Source organism: Phyllobates terribilis, unplaced genomic scaffold, assembly GCF_046119375.1.
Source record: "Phyllobates terribilis strain yellow unplaced genomic scaffold, ASM4611937v1 Scaffold_2__4_contigs__length_985480577, whole genome shotgun sequence".
Classification (NCBI taxonomy): Eukaryota; Metazoa; Chordata; class Amphibia; order Anura; family Dendrobatidae; genus Phyllobates; species Phyllobates terribilis.
Window position 1 is genome coordinate 928628377 of NW_027362762.1, and position 8761 is coordinate 928637137.

Below are 8761 nucleotides of genomic sequence, written 5' to 3' on the forward strand. Positions count from 1 at the left end.
ATAAAGGATTGTTACTTACAGAGTTAGCCTTACGTATGACACCTTGAGCTAGCAATTCCTGTATGATCTTAGACATAGAACCAATTGAATCTGGAGACAATTTATACTGACGTTGTGGAGGAGGATCACGTCCTTCTACATTCACAATTACATCCTTCATTGTAGCCACCTCATTTCTGAACTAGGCCCAAAGAGAAGGAAAGCATTGTACAATTTCAGTCAGTTCCTCATCACCATCAGTTTCAGGCCATAAATGATCTGATGACACAACATTCAAGAAAATATTTCCAACATAGCTATCTATATTCACTAGGGTCAATAACTACAGGTTTACGTCCATTAGAATCTTTCCAGATCACTTGATTCCCTAGATCAATTACCCATCCGAATTTCAGCATAAAATCTATGGCAAGTATATTCTCAGAATCGCGACAATACCAAATGTCAATTCCTGTTTTGAAAGAACCTGGTATTTCCAACATAACATTGGAAACAAGCTTTGCTTTTGTTTTTCCTTTTCCGCTGAATCCGATATTACAACTTGGAGATTCTGGTTTAACCATCAAATTAAGGTTGGTAACACTTAATTGTGCCCCAGTGTCAATAAGAAACACAGCACTCTGTTCTGCCAATATCACATTGAGAAATGGTCTTCCACAGTCATCCAATGTAACTCGAGTCACAAATTCCAATGGATGGAGTGTGGGAGCGTTCTTTGCTAGTCAGAGATGGAGATGGTAGCAGACCAGTGTCTTTTACAAGCACGGTCCCTGGAATTTGACTCCTTTACTGTCATCTCTCTGATCTGTCTGATTAATGGAGCATATGGTGACTGTGTCTTTGTATTGTCATTGTGAGGGTATGTGAGAGAATTCAATGGAGGGGCGGAAGGTTTGTTGGATGATTTTGGAATAAGTCAGTTTTCCCTTCCAAGCTTACCTGTTCCCAGTGTACCTGCCTCTGATTCTGCTCTCAAGAATTTCCTGCACTGCCACTTTAAGTGTCCAGGTATACCACAAAAATAACAATGGATATTGTTCCTCTGTGTGATATTTTTACCTCTATGCTCAGTGTAATCTCTATTCCTGGATGTTAATGTGGGTTTAGGTTTTAGTTGAGTTTTCTCGGATGTCAGTTGTCTATATTTTTCCTCATGAACTACAGCTATTTTTGCCTTGACCTGATTCCGCTTCATGGAGCTACTAATTTTGTCAATAAAAGTCGTTGCCTCCTGCAATGATGTCAGAGCACTAGCCAATTGCACTGAAACAGGATCTAGGTACTTGAATTTTGTTACATACAATTTGATCATTGATGTTGGTTCCTCATTAGACCTAACAGGCATCACCATCACCATCCTATAGGCCTGTTCAAATCTGACCAAAAAAGTAAAAGGATCATCATGGATACTTGCACTCAATTGATTCAAAATGTCAACTGATGGCATGTCTCCTGTGGTAAATACTAGCAATTGTCTAAGTCTGTCTTCTTTTGTACTATGTGTCAGCTCATTATCGTCATTTAGTCTGGGCATGATCTGTAACCTTTTTGCCATATGTGAGGGTAACCAAACACTGAATGTCTTGTTTTTTTTGTTCATCATTAAGATTGAAATTATCTGTATTAGATTCAAAAAGGTCTGCATTATGAAAAGCATCCATCTTCTCATTGTACTTTGGAATGTCTTTCACAATTTTCATTAATTGATCGTGTACTTTAAGATTGATTCGTGCTGCTCTGTCATGTAATTTTTTACTTTGCAATTCAACTCCCTGTAAACTTTCCATTGAAATTTCTGGATCTTGTGTGTCTGGTACAAATGATGTGGAGGCACTATCTTCACTTTTACTATTTAGTCTTGTATTTACAGAAACCTTTTTTATGTCTTGGTGTAATTTGGACAATAACTCTGTCCAAGTATCAATTTGATACTCCAATTGTTCAATATGTTCTGCCAAAATAAAAAAATTTGGACAATCAAAGTAATCCCCGTCAGTGTCCTGTGTTTCAGTATGACTGGTCTCTTGTGTGTCCACCTGTTAGTCAGAATGACTGATGTCCTGTGTGATAATGCATGCTTTCTGTGTTTGTGTGTCAGTTTTTTCAAAAACCAAAATTATTGTACACACAGACCATATGCATCACATTTTGAAGCTTTCTCCAACTTTTTTTTTTTACAGAAAAAAAAACAAAAACTTATCAATGCTAAGATTCTATGCTTCACATTGGCTATACAAACTAGACCATAATTGTGCATCTGTATGGCTATGAACAAACTTAAACTGTATGTTACTTTTCTTAGAATAGTCATGAATAAAATCCATTTCTCACCTATGGAATGGCTTTTCCTCTCCAGGATTAATCCAACCGTCAATGGATGGTGGCTTTTCTGTGCTCCGCAGACCTCCACGTGGTTGTATGCTTTTGGAGACAAACTCCTCACCATCCTGTAGATTCCATCTGATCTTTGTGAATGTGTGAAATTCCTGAGACTTTGTACAACATATATTTTTAGCATAAAAGCTCCTCCGCCCCTTTGTACAAGGAGAAGGATTCCACACAAAAAAATGAAAAAAAATCAGAACTGGCTGTGGGTCGCCATTAATGTTAGAAAAATTAACACTTCCTTATTTTAGATAAGGGCACGGTGAAGATAGAAGAAAAGCCATCTTGCGTTGTGTGGATAAAACAAAAGCTTATTTAATGTTCATTCAAAAGTGATTACAAAAATGTTAAGAAATAGTTCATAGCACACAAAAAAGTAATATCAGGTTAAAAAGAGAAAGGAAACAATTATAAGTTCTTACGTATCCAGTCTTAGAAGCATGAGATGGTCAGTGGTGGAGATTCTCAAGGCATGTGATCTCTACCTCTCCATACAACGGTCTCTGCTTATATACCATCTTCCCCCATAGACATACATTGAAGATTAATTTTTACAGTTTTATAACCCAATATGGCGATTTGCTAATCTAGTAGTAGCTTCTCAATATTAAGAAAAACCTAGCAATGGAATATGTATTTTCGACTCTGCACAATTACCTCATGTTGGCATATTTTAAACATATGGCCAATGACCTTTAAAAGGATCATTAGTTATCTCCAAATAACCCATATTGACAAGGGCCCTATAGGTTTGACGTACAGAACAGGTGTCTCTGCCAAGATCTTCAAAATAACCCCTCAATCTTTCTCTGAAAATATTTAAACCTAAACATGGTTCGAACCAAAGCTTCAAAGCTTATTATGTATTTTTTATCAAAAGAGATTAATATTTTACAGATCATTGTCTTGTTGGAAGATAAATCTCCGTCCCAGTCTCAGGTCTTTTGCAGACTCCAACAGGTTTTCTTCCAGAATGGTCCTGTATATGGCTCCGTCCATCTTCCCAACAATTTTAACCATCTTCCCTGTCCCTGCTGAAGAAGAGCAGGCCCAAACCATGATGCTGTTTTGAGGCTGATGAGCTGTGTTGCTTTTACGCCAAACATATCGTTTTGCATTGTGGCCAAAAAGTTCCGATTTTGGTTTCATCTGACCAGAGCACCTTGTTCCACATGTTTGGTGTGTCTACCAGGTGGCTTGTGGCAAACTTCAAACGAGACTTTTTATGGATATCTTTGAGAAATTGCTTTCTTATTGCCACTCTTCCATAAAGGCCAGATTTGTGCAGTGTACGACTGATTGTTGTCTTATGGACAGACTCGCACACCTCAGCTGTAGATCTCTGCAGTTCATCCAGAGTGATCATGGGCCTTTTGGCTGCATCTCTGATCTCTTATCAGTCTTCTCCTTGTTCGAGATGAAAGTAAAGGGGCCGAATAATATTGCACGCCCCACTTTTCAGTTTTTAATTTGTTAAAAAAGTTTAAAATATCCAATAAATTTCGTTCCACTTCACGATTGTGTCCCACTTGTTGATTCTTCCCCCCCAAAAAAATTAGAATTTTGTATCTTTATGTTTGAAGCCAGAAATGTGGCAAAAGGTAGAAAAGTTCAAAGGGGCTGTGGGGGACATACGTGGGGCTGGCTGTTGGTCTGGTAGTGGGGACATAAGAGGGACATTCTATTATATGGGAGATTCTGGGGAACATTATACTAGGAACTATCGAGGACATTATACCTGGGCTGTGGGGACATCATACTATATACGATGTGTGGAAGGGCATCATTGTATAGGGGGCTGTGGGAGACATTATACTGGGGGCTGTGGAGAGCATCATACTGTATAGGGGACATCATAATTTTTAGGGGATTGACATACTGAAGGCTGTGGAGACAGTACTGTAAAGGGGGCTGTGGCGACCATATTACATGTATATTGGGGGGCTGTGGTGTACATCATAGTGTATATTAGGGGACTGTTGATATTGCTTGGGCTACTGTGAGGGCCATCTTATTGTGTAAGGGTACGGTGTGGGGGGGGGGGACAGTTTGGAGAGGACAACAAGGTGGGCAGTATGAAGGCATGGTATAAAAATTGAGCACAGAATGGATGTAGAGGGGGCAGCGTGAAATGAGGGCACAATATGGAGAGAGGTTAGCATGGCGGGGAGACAATGTGGAGCTATAGAGAGTGTAAGGGATACAGTGGAGAAGGGACAGTCATATCGGCCGTGGTTCATTAGGGAGGGCGGTGTGGCAGTTATGTTAGATAATGGCAGACAGCGTGGCGGTTATAGATTATTAAGGCAGTGAAACAGGGTCATTGGCAATGTATGTGAGGGGAGATATGCATCACGAATTTTGTCATCTTCTGTGATGTGGAACCCAGAACTTTCTCTCCAGTATGAGCTGAGAGGTTAATCGGCCATGACAGTGTTGGGGTTTTTGTGAGTAGTTGTAAGAGATGGGCGGGAAAGCTACTCACCATAGCACCACCTCAAGGGTGTGGTTCAGCAGGTTAAATGTCCAGCCACTGAGTTTTTTTCTTCTGTCAGTGTGTCTGGAGGTCACAGCTCCAGAGAAGAGTTTATGTTAAACCGTACTGAACCCAAATGTTTTATCCTGAGAAGGTGGAACCCCGCAGGCATACGGACTGAGCTATAAGTTATCTTTTGTTTTCCAGTTATGCCAGAAAGGCCATGTTTATTTTGTTGAATCCTGCGCTGGTTTATGCAGTGTTCTAATAAAACAGCAAAAGATTAAACACAAGAAGCATTCTTCTACCTCTGTGGACAGTCGAGTAAGCCAAACTGAACATAGCAGACAGCGTAGAGGCCATATACCATTGGAGGCTTATTTAGGGCATAGTTTGGACAGATTTTTATGCAGAGGGCATTCTAATGACACTCCTGTTTTTAAAAGCACCATGTCAGAATATGCAGAAGAAGAGGGAATCTGGAGAGAAGAGCTGTGGTCTTCATCAAAAGTCATCATGGCGTGAAGACAAGATGGAGATAAAAAGAAACAACTCAGAGAAGATATCCAAAAAGACAGGAATTATATAAGCGAGGTAGAGTAAAAAAAGAGAATTTTCATTGCTAAATTAAAAATAACAATACATATTAAAATAAGGTACAAGGATACAGAACAGAGTGACACCTCACCCAGTGCTAGTGAAATCAATTATAAAAACTACCCTTTGGTATGTCACAATTGCAAATATTCACACAGTACAGAAAGTAAGATAAATCAATATAATGTGGCCACCTAGTGGATGATATACGGTGCAGCATGTGGTTCTATTACAAGGTTTTTACATAGTCTATAGTGCAGTGAGGTATATACAAAATAATCAAACCCACGTGGGTAACACAATCCAAATTAGTTAAAACAAAGTCAACAAGAAAATTGCATATAGCCACAGTTTACGAAAACGTGAAGGTAAGTACCCCTACACTGTTCGGATAGTTGGGTAGTAAAGGCAAAGTAAGACGTATAAGCATATAGATATATTAATAAATAAGTGCTAATAGTGCAGCATATATACATAAAGTGCCTTGCGTGCAATAAATATAACAACTAAGAAGATGGAGAGATTATATACAAACAGCATGTAGGCATGTTTAATCAAAATTGCATAAGAGTACATGTAAGGTCAGTACTTAGGGCAATTGCAGCCACTGGGTAGGTGGAAGTGCCGACGCGTGTTTCGCACCTGCTACTTCCTGGGGGCGTGTGTTTTTTTTTAAAATTTATAAGTAAAAATGATCTTTTTTACTCTACCGGGCTTATATACAGTGGTGGCCAAAAGTATTGGCACCCCTGCAATTCTGTCAGATAATACTCAGTTTCTACCTGAAAATGATTGCAATCACAAATTTTGGTATTATCTTCATTTAATTTGCTTGCAAGGAAAAAACACAAAAGAGAATTAAGCAAAAATCAAATCATTGATAATTTCACACAAAACTCCAAAAATGGGCCAGAAAAGTATTGGCACCCTCAGCCTAATACTTGGTTGCACAACCTTTAGCCAAAATAACTGCGAACAACCACTTCCGGTAGCCATCAAGGAGTTTCTTACAATGCTCTGCTGGAATTGTAGACCATTCTTCTTTGGCAAACTGCTCAAGATCCCTGATATTTGAAGGGTGCCTTCTCCAAACTGCCATTTTGAGATCTCTCCACAGGTGTTCTATGGGATTCAGGTCTGGACTCATTGCTGGCCACCTTAGAAGTCTCCAGTGCTTTCTCTCAAACCATTTTATAGTGCTTTTGGAAGCGTGTTTTGGGCTTTTGTCCTGCTGGAAGACCCATGACCTCTGAGGGAGACCCAGCTTTCTCACACTGGGCCCTACATTATGCTGCAAAATTTGTTGGTAGTCTTCAGACTTCATAATGCCATGCACACGGTCAAGCAGTCCAGTCCCAGAGGCACCAAAGCTACCCCAAAACATCAGGGAACCTCCGCCATGTTTGACTGTAGGAACCGTGTTCTTTTCTTTGAATGCCTCTTTTTTTTTTCCTGTAAACTCTATGTTGATGCTTTTTCCCAAAAAGCTCTACTTTTGTCTCATCTGACCAGAGAACATTCTTCCAAAAAGTTTTAGGCTTTCTCAGGTAAGTTTTGGCAAACTCCAGCCTGGCTTTTTTAGGTCTCTGGGTAAGAAGTGGGGTCTTCCTGGGTATCCTACCATATAGTCCCTTTTCATTTAGACGCCGACGGATAGTATGGGTTGACATTGTTGTACCCTTGGACTGCAGGGCAGCTTGAACTTGTTTGGATGTTAGTCGAGGTTCTTTATCCACCATCCGCACAATCTTGCATTGAAATCTCTCGTCAATTTTTCTTTTCCGTCCACATCTAGGGAGGTTAGCCACAGTGACATGGGCTTTAAACTTCTTGATGACACTGCGCACGGAAGACACAGGAACATTCAGGTCTTTGGAGATGGACTTGTAGCCTTGAGATTGCTCATGCTTCCTCACAATTTGGTTTCTCAAGTCCTCAGACAGTTCTTTGGTCTGCTTTCTTTTCTCCATGCTCAATGTGGTACACACAAGGACACAGGACAGAGGTTGAGAGTCAACTTTAATCCATGTTAACTGGCTGCAAGTATGATTTAGCTATTGCCAACACCTGTTAGGTGCCACAGGTAAGTTACAAGTGCTGTTAATTACACGAATTAGAGAAGCATCACATGATTTTTCAAACAGTGCCAATACTTTTGTCCACCCCCTTTTTTACGCTTGGTGTGGAATTATATCCAATTTGGCTTTAGGACAATTCTTTTTGTGTTTTTTCATTGAAGACAAATTAAATGAAGATAATACTACCAAAGAATTTGTGATTGCAATCATTTTCAGGAAGAAACTGAGTATTATCTGACAGAATTGCAGGGGTGCCAATACTTTTGGCCACCACTGTACATTTCCTGTCTTTTTGGATATCTACTTAAATTGGGAGTACCCATTTAATACTATATGTATGGTCAAATATAAGTATTAATTGAATCAGAGAAGATGTCACCTATAAAAAGGTACCTACCTGGAAGTAAATGTTTGCTTGTTGATGTGATACTGACTACATCTTATAAGTACTGTGGATAATGTATGGTCCGCAGTCTGATAAAAACGGATAACTCCAAGCATCTCCTTAACATTGTTAAGGACATACTGAGAGTTGTAGGTTCATGAGCTACAAATGTATATGGGTCTGACTTGACAATACAATTGATTCCTGTACTAAGCTTGGTGATGTATTCATGTAGTGATTGTTGTTCTGGTGAAGTATACATATACTTGTGTTGTATTCATTTACTGATGGTGGTTCTCGTGATGTATTCATGTACTTATTAAGGTTCTGGTGATGCATTAATTTACTGATGGTGTATCTGGTGAGGTATTCATGTACTGATGGTAGTTCTGGTGAGGTATACATGTACTGGTGTTGTATATATTTACTAATGGTGGTTCTGATGATGTATTCATGTACTGATGGTTCTGGTGCTGTATTTATGTACTGATGGTGGTTCTAGTGACCTATTTACTGTATTTTTCGCTTTATAAGAAGCACTTTTTTCCCTCAGATTTGAGGAGAAAATAGGGGTGTGTCTTAGAAAGCGAAATCACCTTACAGGCTGCAGTGGAGCATGTCCCGGAAATGCGAAAGGGGTGCTGGAGATGCTGCGGGGTCAGGACGGAGTGTTCAGAGGCGGCTGCGGGGCCCATGCTGTCGTTCAAGTTCTGCGCTAGAGGTGTCTGGTGGTGAAGGGGCTCTGCCAGCACCTTGTGGCAGCCGAACCCCCGCACCTTCAATACTGTCCTATGCGATGGACTCTGGAGGCATAGCATGCTCAGATTGAGATCTCGGCAC